The following is a 15,920-nucleotide window of genomic DNA, read 5'->3' as shown; positions in this document are numbered from 1 at the left end:
CAAACTCTATTACGCCGTGCAGCTCTGTTTCCAGCAAGGCGAAAAGGTCTCCAACAACATAGCGGAGTATGAAGGTCTGATAGCAGGCTTGAAGGCCGCGGCTGCCCTAGGGGTAAAGCGCCTTACCATCAAGGGCGATTCGCAGCTCCTCGTCAATTTCTCCAACAAAGTGTACGAGCCGAAAGATGAGCACATGGAGGCCTACCTCGCGGAGGTCCGCGGGATGGAAAAGAAGTTCTGGGGGTTGGACTTGCAGCATGTGCCCCGTGGCACCAATCAGGAGGCCGATGACATCTCCAAACGAGCATCCAGGCGGTTACCTCAGGAGCCTGGCGTCTTCGAGGAGCGGCTCTACAAGCCCTCGGGCATGCCATCACTATCAAACACGGCGCAGCCTCGGGAGGAGCTCCCCCAGCCACCTGCCTCGGGAGCTCCGGCCTGTGGCCCAGCCTCAGGAGCGCGCCTGCTCCTGACGATGGAGCCTCAGGAGGGGTGCTGGATCACAGAGCTCCAGAGTTACTTGACGCAAGGGACCCTGCTGGAGAAGGAGGAGGAAGCGGAGCGTGTGGCGGGCAAGCCTCGGCGTACTGTATCAGGGATGGAGAACTCTATCGGAAGCGACCAAATGGTGTGTCCCTACACTGCATATCCAGGGAGCAAGGGAAGGAGCTGCTGGCGGATATACACGGTGGAGACTATGGGCATCACTCATCATCGCGTACCCTCGTGGGCAAGGCATTCCGCAGCGTCTTCTACTGGCCTACTGCACTCAATGACGCAGTCGAACTAGTGAAGGCCTGCGAATCCTGCCAATTCTATGCCAAGCAGATCCATCAGCCGGCAGGAAGTCTGCAAACTATACCCCTCTCATGGCCATTCGCAGTCTGGGGGCTGGATATCCTGGGCCCGTTCCCTCGGGCGCCCGGGGGCTATCGCTACTTCTACGTCGCCGTAGACAAGTTCACCAAGTGGGCCGTAGTGGAAGCCGTCCACACCATCCCTACGGGCTCAATAGTCAAATTCATCAAGGGCATCGTGAGCTGGTTCGGGGTACCGAACCGCATCATCATCGACAATGGTTCGCAGTTCACCAGTAACCTCTTCAAAACATACTGTGCTAACCTTGGAACGCAGATATGCTACGCTTCGGTGGCGCACCCCCGAAGCAACGGCCAGGCCGAGTGGGCCAACGCGGAGGTCCTGAGGGGCCTCAAGACCAGAACATTCAAGAAGAAGCTGGAAGCCTGTGGTAGGGGTTGGTACGATGAGCTTCAGTCCGTGTTGTGGTCCATCCGCACGACCGCGACCAAACTGACCGGGGAGACCCCGTTCTTCCTGGTCTATGGAGCCGAAGCGGTCCTCCCTCACGAGGTCAGACGTCATTCCGCTCAGGTCCTGGCGTTCGACGAGGCTCAGCAGGACGCCATGCGGGGGATGGACCTCGTGCTGGGGGAGGAGCGTCGCCGAGAAGCCGCGTTGCGAGCGGCGAGATACCAACAATCACTACGGCGATACCACTGCCGCAACATCCGCCCCAGAACTCTTGAGGTAGGGGACCTCGTGCTCAAGCGGGTTCTCTCCAGGGAGGGACTGCATAAGCTCTCTCCCATGTGGGAGGGCCCGTTCAAGCTTGTTCATGTTTCCAGGCCCGGCTCCGCGCGCTTGGAGACTCAGGAAGGTGTGCCAGTCCAGAATGCATGGAACATCCAGCACCTCCGGAGGTTTTACCCTTAAAAGGCCCAGAGTCTGTGAAGAAGGCGAATGCCTGTGAAGACTATCTTTTTGGAAAAGGCCCAGAGCCTGTGAAGAAGGTGAATGCCTGTGAAGCTGTCGCGTTTTGGAAATGGCCCAGAGCCTGTGAAGAAGGCGAATGCCTGTGAAACTGTCGCGTTTTGGAAATGGCCCTGAGCCTGTGAAGAAGGCGAATGCCTGTGAAGCTGGCGCGTTTTGGAAATGGCCCAGAGCCTGTGAAGAAGGCGAATGCCTGTGAAGCTGTCGCGTTTTGGGAAAGGCCTAGAGCCTGTGAAGAGGGCCAATGCCCGTGAAGCTTGCTTCCCCGAAGAAAGGCCCGGAGCCTGTGAAGAAGGCCAATGCCTATGAAGCTCGCCGCCCATGACACTCTCACGTAATAATGAGTTGGGGCTGTACACGCCCCGGAGTCTCAGGAGCGCCGGCCTCAGGCCCTGGGGCTCCCTCCCACGCCCAGCGGCAGCACTTAGCTCCGCGCTGGTGAGAAGACGTCAAAGACTAGACTAGGTGCCGGACGCGGCTTTTTCATTTGCTTTCTGCAGTTGGCTAGTTCATTCTCATTTGGAGTTTTATCAAAACTATCGCCGCCTTTTGACTTGTGGTTCTTCGACTTTTTCGCCCTCCTGCCTCGATTTCTCTTGCTCAAGGGCTCGTGAGAGAGCAGCCCCGAGCGCCCTCGTGAGTGTTTCTGTCCCTATCGCTCAAGGTTTCATGACCCGGGTCCACTACAGGAGCGCCCCTCCAGTCCGTGCGTCACGGGCACCGCGACACGAATACAGGACCTGGGTCGATCGCCCCCACGACTGAGGCTGGAGATTACCTACGCGCGGGCGTGCGACAGGAAGGAACAATACCAAAATAACGGAAACAGTATGATGATTGACAACGGTAACCCAAAACACGCCCCCACAGGGCCCCACACTGCTGTCTTTTTTGCGCAGGAGAAAAGAAAAGAAAGAACAAATCAGGCGAAGCTCGCCCTACGCCGGCCCTCAAGGAAGACTCGAGCCGCCTCCGGAGCTCAGGCGGACTCCCTCTCGCGCTTCACCGGGGCGCGACGGCGGGCAGACCCGCTGCCGCTCTGCAAGCAGGCACGACGGCGTGGAGGCTGACCGCGGCCGCTTCTAGAAGAGTCACTGCCCGAAGAAGAACCAGTGAAGCTTGAGGAACCCTGGGCACCACCAACCACGCGCGCGCTATCCTCTCCGTCCTCGCCGGGGCTGGGTCCCCGGCCGCGGTCGTCGTCTTCGGGGCAGCACCCTGCGCGGCGACCATCTTCCCCAAACACCCTCACATAGAGGGTGGCGTCGCCGTCAAACTTGAAGTGCAGGGTGCACCGACGACTCAGGCCACGCGCGCGGGCAAACGTCTGCCAGCCGCCTAGATCCAGAGGCCACCCGGGGCGCCAGCCGGGAGCTCACCTAGGAGGAAGCAAGGGAGCTGGAGCCGGGCGCTGGTTGGCTCCGCCGCCCACACAACGAACTCCGGCAGCACCTCTGCAGAGTGGGAGCGCGGCCTAGGGGGTCGCACGGCCGAAGCACGCCCCCCGGCTGCGGCCAGCCGCCCGTCACCACGCGAGAAGTCACCACCGCGACCGCGGGGAGCCGCCGTGGAAACCACAGGGTGTTTGCGAGGGCGGCCTCGACTGCGCTTGGGCGGGGGAGAGGCAGACTCGACCTGGCGAGCCTTTCCTTTCTCTGCGGCCGAGAACTTCCTTGGCGGAGCCATGAAGAAGAAGGAGAAGCGAGAAGAGATAGACTGGAAGGGCGCGTGCCGTTCCGTACTTATAGCCGGCAAAGGCCAACCGTTGACCTCCACGATCGCAGGTAATCATGACCCGCTCTGCATGCAGGGACCTATCGAATCCGTGCAGTTGCAGAGGTGTCGTGGGGAAGCGGAGACGCCCACGTCCAATCAACCGCCACGCGGCGCCCAAGGCCGCAGGCTGTTAGGGCCCGCGACGCTTCGCACTTGCCCTTTCGCCTCTCTGCTCGGCCAAGTCTGGGCGCGCCATGGGCCCGGGGGCTACTGTCAGCGTTCTGGGAACGGGGGTCCCCAGACTTGCCTGCCTGTGGCCTGCGGCGTGGCTCAAACGGGGGCCAGCGCGGCCCATCTTCATCAACACAAGCTCAAGACCATCGCGAGGGGCCAAGCCTCGCGGGGCGGATGACAAGGAGCTTCCTCAGGAACGGCCTCATCAGGCTAGCTCGCGAGGAGGCGGAGAGTTCAAGGCGGGGTACCTCGCGAGGTGCCCATGACACAAGCCATGATGACCAAGGGCGCCAGTCGGGCGCCAGCCCACGCAGTGTCCTCCTTTCCTCTTTGGTGCAAAGGGAGCAAGCGCAGGCGAGACCATCAAGCAAAGGCATCCATTTCGGTGCAACAAGACCAAGACCAGCCCAACGGCAGGGAGGAAGTCATTGTGGAGCCCAAGCAGGCATCACCACCAGAGCCTTTGACGGGCGAGGACCAACTTTAGTCAGGATAAGTGTACCCGTTGTTCCCCTTCAAAATGGCCAATTGTTGGCGCCCTGCCCGCTCAATATTTGGGAAGAGGCCCAGGGCCTTTGCCTATAAATAGGACTAGCCACCCCCAGGGTAGAGGCATCTAGTATCTGGCATACATCTAGAATCGAGAGAGAGAGAGGGAGCGACTGAACTCCTCCTAGCAGTTCATCGCACCAGCCTAGAACAGACCCTCACGAGGCTGTTCTTCCTTGTATTGTTCACCGTTAGCCCAAGAGGCAATCCACCACACCACACACTGGAGTAGGGTTTTACACCACAATGGTGGCCTGAACCAGTATAAACCCTGTGTCTCTTGTGTTGTTTCTTTCGTAGTTTAGATCCTAGCGATTCGGCGAGGAGCAGGTAGGTAGAAGACGAAATCTCCACGCGCACCCCAGTGTTTGAACCTCAGGGTCTGCCGGAACCCGAAATCCGACAGAAGGTCTCCAACAACATCGCAGAATTCAAAGGCTTGCTCGCTGGACTCGGGGCTGCGGCCGTGCTGGGAGTAAAGCGCCTCACCATCAAGGCTACTCTCAGCTTCTCATCAATTTCTCCAACAAGGAGTACACGCCTAAGGACAAGCACATTGAGGCGTACCTAGAGGAGGTGCACAAAATGGAGAAACGGTTCATGGGCGTGGAGCCGCATCACGTGTCGCGCGGGACGAATAAGGAAGCACACGACATCGCCAAAAGAGCCTCTCGCAGGCTCCCTCAGGAGCCAGGGGTGTTTGAGGAGCGGTTCTTCAAGCCATCTTTGACCCCGAACATCACGACTCCAGCACCACCTCAGGAGGACTTGCCACAGGCACCCGACACGGGCGCTCCAGCCTATGGTCACCCCTCAGGAGCCCGCTTGTTGCTCGCGCTCGAGCCTCGGGAGGGGTGCTAGACCAAAGAGTTCAAGGCGTACTTGCTTCAAGGGACCCTGCCAGAGAAGGAGGAGGACGCTGAGCGCGTGGCCCATCAGGCCACCGCGTACTGCGTCAAGGAAGGTGAGTTATATCGCAGGAGGCCCAATGACGTTTCGTTGCAGTGCATCTCCAGTGAACAAGAGCTTGAGCTGCTGGCGGACATACTGGTGGGGACTGCGGGCATCACTCCTCCTCACGCACCCTGGTGGGCACGGTGTTCCGCAACGGTTTCTACTGGTCCACCGCGCTCAACGATGCTACAGAGCTGGTGCGCTCTTGTGAAGCATGCCAGTTTCACGCCAAGCAGATCCATCAGCCCGCGCAGGGCCTCCAGATGATCCCGCTCACGTGGCCGTTTGCGGTCTGGGGGCTGGACATCTTGGGACCGTTCCCTCGGGCGCCAGGGGGCTACCGATACCTCTACATCGCCATTGACAAGTTCACCAAGTGGGCGGTTGTAGAAGCCGTGTGCACCATCCCAGCTGGATCAGCCGTCAAGTTCAGCAAGGGAATCGTGAGCCAATTTGGGGTCCCCAATCGCATCATCACCGACACCGGCTCGAATTTCACCAGCAACCTTTTCAAAACATACTGTGCTAACCTTAGAACACAGATCTGCTATGCCTCAGTAGCACACCCACGAAGCAATGGACAGGCTAAGAGGGCCAATGCGGAAGTCCTGAGGGGCCTCAAGACCCGCACCTTCAAGAAGAGGCTAGAGGCCTGTGGCAGGGGCTGGATCAACGAGCTGCAGTCCGTGCTGTGGTCCATCCGCACCACCGCGACCAAGCCAACAGGAGAAACGCCGTTCTTCCTCGTCTATAGAGCAGAAGCGGTTCTCCCTCACGAGGTCAAGCATCGCTCCACGCGGGTCCTGGCATTTGATGAAACGCAGCAGGACGCCACGTGGAGGATGGATCTCGTGCTGGGGGAGGAACGCCGCCGTCAAGCCTCGCTCCGAGCTGCGAGGTACCAGCAGGCGCTGCGGCGGTACCACTACCGCAGCGTCCACTTCAGGACGTTAGAGGTGGGTGATCTCGTCCTGAGGCGGGTGCTCTCCAGGGAGGGGTTGCATAAGCTCTCTCCCACGTGGGAGGGCCCATTTAGGATTGCCCGTGTCTCTAGGCCTGGCGCCGCGCGCCTGGAGACACAGCACGGGGTCCCCTTCCAGAACACCACGAACATCCAGCACCTCCGGAAGTTCTACCCCTGAAGAAAGGCTCCGGCTTGTGAAGCAAGGCTCCGGCCTGTGAAGGTCTCCGCTCGTGACACTCTCACGTAATAACAAGTGGGACTGTACCTGCCCCGAAGTCTCCTGAGAGTCGGCCTGGGGCCTCATGGGGGCTCCCTCCCACGTCCTAGTGGCAGCACTTAGCTCCGCGCTGGTGAGAAGACTAGATTAGGTGCCGGACGCGGCTGTTCATTTGCTTTCTGAAGTTGCTTGCAGTTTTTTAGTAGTCTTTCAAGGGATTTGGTATTATCGAATGCTGGTTCCTCGAGTTTTGTTTTCTCCTAAGTTGTTTTGGTCTAAGGACGTGAGAGAGGTGGCAGTCACCCGACACTTCTCCTCGCGCTCCTCGCGCGTGGGGCTAGGTAGGTGTGTGCGCCCATGGCTTGCCTTTGCGCGCACACACCGCGCCGAACCCCATTATTTCGGTTTCATCCTCACGAGGAGCCCTCGATCGAGTCCACTGGTGCCAGCACCCCTCATGTCCGTGCCCCCTAGGCAGCGCGATGCGGTGCATCAGGTCCAAACTAACCTATGGCAGGGGGCTCGCGTAAGGGGGAGAAAGTCGCTCGACAAATTTTCTCTTCCTTCAAAGGACAGCTCTGCCCTGCCGCGACTCCTGAGGGCACAAGGTGTACCTCCTGAGGGCACTGGGCGTATCTCCTGGGGGCCCTGTCAAGTACCTAAGGTCAGGTTCTCATGAGGCGGAGGACGACTGCACATACCAAGCTAGGCCTTCCTACCTTAACCCGCTCAAATTGCAAACACTACATCACAACATCAAGACGGCAATTATAACATAAAAAGGCATAGCACCAACCGCTCATTACACGCCCCGCAGGGTACATTCTTCCTTTTTTAGTTTGCAAGAGAAAGGAAAAGCTAAACAAAGAGGGGCCGAAGGCGTACAAGCTTGGCACCAGCGCCGCATCCTCAAGCAGCACCTCAAGGTATCCCGGCGGTCCACCAGTTCTTCCATAGGAGATCTGGGGCCACCAGCCTTGAGTCCAAGTTCGCCGGCCCCCAGCTTCATGCCGGGCTCCTCCCTAGCTTCACTGGAGCACTGCAGCGGGATGAACTATCAGCGTCCTCGACACGAGCACGATGACGCGGAGGTCGGTGTAGCCACCGCTGCTCGAGCTCTCGTCCGAGGAAGAGCTGCTATCACGGGAGGAGGAGGGCGCGTCGCCAAGGCCAAGCTCACCGTCGCCACCATCATTGTCGCTGCTGTCCTTCGGGCATCACAAAGATCCGGCAGACCCTTGAGGTTCGAACTCTGGGGTGCGCACGAAGATCTTTCCCCTACCAGCTCACGTCTCGAAGTCTCGCAAAGGATCTAGGCTAGAAAGAAGAACACACGAGGGACACGAGATTTATACTAGTTCAGGCCACCATTGTGGTGTAATACCCTACTCCAGTGTGTGGTGTGGTGGATTGCCTGAGGGGATGGTGATGAACAGTACAAAGGGAGAACAACCTCACGAGGGATGTTCTTGAGCTGGTGCGATGAACTGCTTGGGTGAGTTCAGTCGCTTCTCTCTCTCTGATCGATCTATTTTCTCCATGCCTCTACTCTGTGGTGGCTAGTCCTATTTATAGAGGGAGGCCCTGGGCCTCTTCCCAAATAATGAGCGGGAAGGGCGCCAACAATTGGCTATTTTGAAGGGGAACCTCTAGTACACTTATCCTGACTAAAGTTGGTCTTCGGCTACCAAAGGCTCTGGTGGTGACGCCGTCCTGGGCTCCATGATAACCTCCATCCTTCCGTTTTGCTGGTCTTGGTCTTGTTGCACCAAAACGGTAACCTTTGCCTGATGCCTTGGCCTGTGCTTGCCCCCTTTGCACCGAAGGGGAAACAAGGACACTGCACAGGCCGGCGCCCGCCTGGCGCCTGCCTGGTCTTGATTGTCATGGCTTGCATCACGGGCTCCTCGCGAGGTGCCCTTGCCTTGATCTCTCCGCCTCCTCACGAGCCTGCCTGACGAGGCTGCTCCTGAGGAAGCTTCCTGTCATCCACCCCGCGAGGCTTGGACCCTCGCGAGGGTCTTGAGCTTGAGATGATGAAGCTGGGTTGCACTGGGCCCCCACCTGAGCCACGCCGCAGGCTGCAGGTAGGCAAGTCTTGGGACCCCCATTCCCAGAACGCCGACAGTAGCCCCCGGGCCCAAGGCGCGCCCGGACTTGGCTTAGCAGAGAAGCGAAGGGGCAAGTGCGAAGCGCCGCGGGCCCCAATAGCCTGCAGCCTTGGGCGCCGTGTGGCGGTTGATTGGACGTGGGTGTCTCCGCTTCCCACGATGCCTCGGCAACTGCATGACTTGACAAGTCCCTGCATTCAAAAACGGGTCATGATTACCTGCGATTGTGGAGGCCGGCGGTTGGCCTTCTCTGGCTATAAGTACGGAACGGCGCGAGCCCTTTCAGTCCATCCCTTCCTGCTACTCCTTTCCTTCTTCTTCCTCGCCCTTGCTCCACATTACGCCAATGGCACCAATCTGCCGGTTTTATGTAGAAGAGAAGGGAAAGGTCCCCCGAGAGGGTCCCGACCCGCTTCCGTCGAAGAAGCGGCTAGTCCTCTACCGCCGAGATGAGGGTGCTCGATAGGGGGCATCGAGGCCCAGGTGCGAGCATCCGTCGCCTGGGTTCCCGCTGCCCTTGTACGCCCGCATCGAGGGCCCTGGAGAAGAAGGCACCAAGCGACACCGACGGTGCTGCCATCGACGCTGGCGGGTCACGGCGGTGCGCGTCGTTCCTCCTGGAGTCCATGCCGAGGGCTCCTCTCGCGAGCTTGTGCTCCACGCCGCCATGCCTCCTCGATCTTGGATTCGCCTTCCTCCCTCCTTCGCCTTCGAGATCCAGCCGAGGGGGCCTCTTGAGCTCTGGCTGCAGCATGCTGATTGCAGTACCCCTGCGACCGGAGCAGAGGTTGAGGTTGTCGCTCCGGGCAAGGTCTACATGACCCGTGGCTGGGGCGAGATCGCCCAGGTCTGCCGGACAGGGGGCGCCCTCGTAATCCACCTCGAATACGATGGCGCCTCCTTGATGTTCTTCAAGGTCTTCGACACGGAAGGACGCCGACTGGAATGCTGCCCCGAGAAAGGCGGCCGGGGCATCGTCGTGGCAAGGAACAGGCCCGCCAACCGCTTCCCCGACAGCTCCTCAGGCAGTAGTGGAGGCGCCGGAGGGTCCAGCGACTCCGCCGAGCTTCACGCGACTCCAGAGACGAGCAACGACAGCTACGAGCCCCCGAGCTCACGTCGCGCTCAGAGCGGGGCGGGTGCTTCAGGCCGCCGGCGCTGCTGATCTGGATGGGGTTGGCGCCGGCACCTGACGGCCCACTGTTGATGATGGCGTCTCCTGCGGAGGCGCGCCTAGTTAGCGTTCCTTAGGATTGGCACCTTTTGTTCCCTGTGAGGAATCGAAGTACCACCCCGCGGGGTATGTAAGGCACTGGCCATGTTTGTTGTGAATATTATATCCTTATTATGAATCGATGCAAGATGCTTGTCCTGTCCCAGCTCGGCTCCCCCTTTCTTTCCTCACGAGAGCTTGATGCTCTACGCTGATAGGCCCCGGTCCCCAGGCAGGCTTCAGCCGTCACTGGTATGCCAGCTCGCGATGCCGTGGTCAAGGCCAGGAGGTGAGTGGCCCAAGGTCCAGTAAGAGCCCCTGAGTCGCGATGCTCAGGAGGTCCCCTTTAGCGCTCAAGCAGCCTCCGCTGGGCAAGAAAGGTAGGCAACATTGTCGTGATAGAGCTGCAGTAGGCGAGAGTTTGGCGCTGAGTCGATTCAGTTCTTGCGTGACTTATCTTGTAGGTTTGGAGCAGTTTCCAACGGGGTGAAGGCCCTGCGTGGCGGCAGCTGAGGTGTTTCTGGGTTAGGTCCTCGTGAGCTTCTTCCCTCTCCCCCGCACTTTCCTTGATGCTCTACGTCCTCAGGCCCCGGCCCTCGAGCGAGCTCAGCCGCCGCTGGTATGACAGGTCGCGATGCCGTGGGTCAAGGCCAGGGTTGAGGGCTGGAGAGCCAGTAAGAGCCCATGAGTCGCGATGCTCAGGTGTCCCCCTTTTAACGTGCAAGCGGATCGTGTCGGAGGGAAGGAGAGAAAGCTCACGATGTCCCCAGCGTTGCTCCTGGAACGGGTCCTACATACCAATCACGAGGAGAAACAAGGTCTGTCGTTACAGTTGCCAGCCAACCATTGGTCGCTCCGAGGGAGTGATTGGGGCACTGAGGGCATGGTGAGGTGGCGCCTTGCAAGGCTACCGCGGCCAGAGCTCAGCCACTCAGGTTTATCGGCATTGCAGGGACGGACCCGTGCGCAAGTGCCGTGCCAGAGCGAGCGGCTCCAAACGTAGGTGTCAATCGAGCAGGCGGTTAGGTCAAGCATGTTAAACATTAAGGAGCAAATCCATTTCAAATAGATGCGGAAAAAGCAAACGCCACCGGGTCAGGCCCGAGCAGCTTGGGGATAATGCAGCCCGAGGGGCGCTCCCAACAAGGTATTTAAAGAACATAAGCAAAATGGATACATGCCGCAGGGACGGACCCACGCGACCTGGGAATGATGCGGCCCTGCGGGCGCTCCCAGCTGAAAATGGAACTTTGAAAGATGTCACCTGATACCGTTGGAGATGAAGTGATGCTGAAGTAGTGGACGACGCGCGGTGAGGAAGCCGACCCTCACGAGCTCCCGGCACCTGGAGCCTCGGGAGGCTTCGGGGGCACAGGTGGATCTTCGAGGGCCATCTCCATCTCCGCCAGGACCGCATGATGCCTGACCTCCTGAGCCTCCAGGATGCTCCTCAGCAGGCGCTGATGAGCGGCGACCGCGTTCGGCAGGCCGAAAGGCATGCGAACATAGCTGTGAGGTGGACCCTCACAACGCCCCACGCATGAGGGCTAGAGGTGCTCCTGAGACGCGGCTCGGTTGAGCCCTAGTACGTCGATGCAGACGCGCAGCCCACCATCCTCGCTTGGATGTGGGGCCACGGCGGGCAAGCGGCGCCTGCCGCGCATGACTCTTGACTCCTGTAGCTCCTGAATGTTCTTCACGATGAACTCCTGTGGGTTTGGCCCTCCTTGCCTCATACCTTCCTGAGGGAAACGTGCCTTGAAGCACGCCTCCAAGTGGAGCCCGAGCACCTCCCTCGTGACCTTGGCAAGGTCAGTGGCTCTCCAAGGAGGAGCCCCCGAGCCCTGCCCGAGGAGGGCACCGGGCGCGCCTTCCTATGCGACAGAGGGTGGCGCCCCCTGAACGAGCGTGGATCCCGACGCAACGCCTCTATAGGTACCTGCCTCTTGAAGGTTTGGGCCAGGTGAAGCCTTCTTGTTCTTAGGGACCGCCTCGGGAAGTCTCCCACTCCTGTGATCTGGGTCTTCGATTGCCGCGGCTTGGAAGGCACGCTCAAGAGAACACATTGCATCCCTCTCCTCACAAGGCACTATGATGACTCCACCGCTCTCTGGCTTCTTGAGGACATCGTAGCCATGGTGAGTCACTGCCATGAACTTGGCCAGGGATGGGTACCCAAGGATGACATTGTATGGCAGGCGAATGTGGGCGACGTCCAAGTAAATGAGCTCAGTGCGGTAGTTGTTGCGCTGCCCAAAGGTGAGAGGAAGGCGAACTTGCCCAATCGGAACAGTGGAACCATCAGTGACTCCTGCGAAAGGCTTGGTTGGCTGAAGCTGATCATATGGCACTTGGAGATTGTTGAATGTCTCGACGGACAGGACGTTGAGTCCAGCTCCACCATCAATGAGGGTCCTGATGACTTGCACATTGTTGATGACTTGGGAGCAAAGCATCGGGAGGACTCCGGCCATTGCTGCGCACTTGAGATGATCCGCTGAGCTGAACGTGATAGCGCACACAGACCACCTGAGAGGGCGCGTGGCCTCAAGCTTGGGGAGGACTGTATTCACCTCGCGAGCAAACTGGTTGAAGATGCACTTTGAGGCTGGGGCCTGAGCTCCGCCCAAGATGCAAGCGATTGCGCGCGGCTCCTGGAAGCCCCCAGCCCCCTCGTCCTGATGATGGTCTTCATTCCTCCTTGGTGGTGGTGGCAGAGGAGGGAGGCCTGCGTTGCCTTGAGGGTGGTCCTCACGAGGCTGATCCCTCCAACCTCCCTCGCGAGGTTGGTCCTGCCAGCGGTCCTCGCGAGGTCGTTCACGCCACCCATGGCGAGGGCCATGGTCTTCCCATCGTCCTCCACCTCTTCCTCCTCCTCGACCATAGCCCCGGTCGTTGCGCTCGGGTCGTCGGCCGATATGCCCATCTCGCACCGCCCTGAGCTCTTGGCATTCCTTGGTGTTGTGGGTGTGGAGGTCGTGGTACACGCAGTACCGGCTACCCTTGGATGACTCGGGATGATCCCTACCTCGCTTGGTGTCTGGCTCTGCTGCAAGCACAACAGCTCCCTTGCGCTTCACGTCCTTGACCATGGGCTTCTTCTCTTCTGGATCGGCAGCCGCCAGCTCGAGGAGGGAGAGGCGCCCTTCCTCAGCCCTGGCGCACTTGGTCACCAAGTTGAACAGCTCCAGGGATGTGCACAGGTCTTCATGGATTGCCAGCTCCTCTTTCATCTTGACGTCACACACGCCGTCGGAGAAGGCTGAGATGATAGCTTCCTCAGTCACCCTGGGGATCTTGAGGCGGGCGTTGTTGAAGCGCTGGATGTACTTTTGTAGGGTCTCTCCTGGCTGTTGCTTGATGCGGTGCAGGTCACTCATGGCCGGGGGCCGGTCGCGAGTGCCTTGGAAGTTGTCCATGAAGCGAGTGCGCATCTCGTCCCAGGAGGAGATCATGCCGGGAGCCAGGTTCAGGAGCCAGGTGCGGCCATCGTCCTTGAGCGCCATGGGAAACAAGTTTGCCATGACCTTCTCATCCCCATTGGCGGCTTCGATGCCCAGCTCATAGAGCTGTAGGAACTCCGCGGTGTCGGTAGTGCCATCGTAGCGAGGAGGCAGGTCCAGCTCGAACTTGCCGGGCCATACGACTCTACGCAGCTCGCGGTGAAGGCGCGGCAGCATGCGGTTGCCACCGGAGCCCTTTCCTGGTGCGGGGCTTGCTCCTGGGGATTCCCGCGCACAGCTGCCTGGAGCAGCGCGGGGTCTTGACGTGGTGGGGCAGGGATGCGATCATGGCGCACTGGTGCTGGGAGCACGTGAGCACCTTCTTGGGGGCGAGGGATTTCTTGGCAGCTCCTTTCTTGTCGCGCGGGCGCCAGATGCGGAGGGTCTCGTCCTCGGGCCGTGCGCCTTGGAGCCAGGGCGCCTTCTTGGGGAGGAGGTGGCGGAGGCACCTCTTGATCCACGCCTCCTGCGCAGGACGGAGGGCGAGGCAGCGAGAGGGACGGCGCAGGGGAGCCCCCTGTGGTGTTGACGAGCTCGGTGATGCGGGCGAGCCAGTCCTCGTAGAGGTCGTCGACGGGACGGTAGTGCTGGAGCTCACACGCCAGGAGCACCATAGCGTGCGCGTCCGTGGGGGCGCGACGGGCGTGGGACAACGAACCCGCTGCTCGTTCCCTGCCGGGCCGGTGGCGGCGTTGGTGGCAGGCGACGGGGAACGACGGGGGCGACCGCCAACGGGCGCTGTCTGGGCGACGCGGGTGGTGAGAGCAGCACGACGCTCGGCGCGGGCTCGGCGAGCGTCAGCCATGGACACGACGGAAGATCACACGCGACCAGCGGTAGAAAGATTCCGGCGCACCCCTACCTGGCGCGCCAAATGTCGGATTTCGTGTTCCGGCAGACCCTTGAGGTTCGAACTCTGGGGTGCGCACGAAGATCTTTCCCCTACCAGCTCACGTCTCAAAGTCTCGCAAAGGATCTAGGCTAGAAAGAAGAACACACGAGGGACACGAGATTTATAATGGTTCAGGCCACCATTGTGGTGTAATACCCTACTCCAGTGTGTGGTGTGGTGGATTGCCTCAGGGGCTGGTGATGAACAATACAAAGGGAGAACAGCCTCGCGAGGGCTATTCTTAAGCTGGTGCGATGAACTGCTTGGGTGAGTTCAGTCGCTTCTCTCTCTCTCTCGGATCGATCAGTTTTCTCCATGCTTCTACTCTGTGGTGGCTAGTCCTATTTATAGAGGGAGGCCCTGGGCCTCTTCCCAAATAATGAGCGGGAAGGGCGCCAACAATTGGCCATTTTGAAGGGGAACATCTAGTACACTTATCCTGACTAAAGTTGGTCTTCGGCTGCCAAAGGCTCTGGTGGTGACGCCGTCCTGGGCTCCACGATGACCTCCATCATGCCGTTCTGCTGGTCTTGGTCTTGTTGCACCGAAACGGTAACCTTTGCCTGATGCCTTGGCCTGTGCTTGCCCCCTTTGCGCCGAAGGGGAAACAAGGACACTGCGCAGGCCGGCGCCCGCCTGGTCTCGATCGTCATGGCTTGCGTCACGGTCTCCTCGCGAGGTGCCCTTGCCTTGATCTCTCCACCTCCTCATGAGCCTGCCTGACGAGGCTACTCCTGAGGAAGCTTCCTGTTGTCCACCCCGCGAGGCTTGGCCCCTCGCGAGGGTCTTGAGCTTGAGCTGATGAAGCTGGGATGCACTGGGCCCCCACCTGAGCCACGCCGCAGGCGGCACGCAGGCAAGTCTGGGGACCCCCGTTCCCAGAACACCGACAAACACCTCACCTCCTAAGGCTTGTTCATCCTTTGTACTAGTTCAGCCATAGCCCCTCGAGGGAATCCACTACACCACACTGGATTAAGGTTTTACACCACAATGGTGGCCCGAACCAGTATAAATCTATGTGTCTTTGTGTCTCTTTGAGCTCGACGCGTTTGGCTAGGGAGGATCATGAGTAGGCAGGCTGGGCAGGTTGAGATCTCTGCATGCACCCCAGAGTTCGAACCTCTGAAGGGTTGCCGGATCCCTAAATTCGACACTTTCCTATGAAAATTTATAGCCCATTTGATGTGCTAGTTCGAAATAAGTTTGTGGGAGCTGGTGGGGCCTAATCACTTGGCTTCTGTAATGCATAGTGAGCTCAAGCAACCGGCGAGAGTGATGTTATTTCCCTTGGTTGGGATTTGTTACAATATTTCACTCTAAATTAAACGAATGGCAAGCCATTTGCCTTGTTTCAAAGAAAATATGACAGTCACAGCAGAGTTGGAACGGGCAAGAACATCTAACTCCAGCTTACAAACTGTACAAAAGCACGAGGGTTTATTGTTCATTAGGTTTAGACAAAACTGTGGTTGAAAAGGGCAACAACATCTAACGCCAGCACTGTTTTCGGCAGCACAGTCAAATGGATCGGTCACGTCCATAGAATGAACATCCTGGATCGTAAACTTTACTGGATTATGACCACAACATGTTGTAAATAGAAGCCCGGCATGTTCAGAAGCTCTTTTGCCCACCTGAAACTCCTTTTTTTTGCTCTTCGACATACCCATCCGTCCAAACCATACTACTAATAAACTTAAGCCTGATGGACAATAGTAACCTCGCATTCAGCAGGAAGAATGTGACAAATCTAGTGTTTGCACGATTGGCTAC

Source organism: Triticum aestivum, chromosome 2B (assembly GCF_018294505.1).
Source record: "Triticum aestivum cultivar Chinese Spring chromosome 2B, IWGSC CS RefSeq v2.1, whole genome shotgun sequence".
Lineage (NCBI taxonomy): Eukaryota > Viridiplantae > Streptophyta > Magnoliopsida > Poales > Poaceae > Triticum > Triticum aestivum.
Note: the sequence above shows the minus strand (reverse complement) of the source record.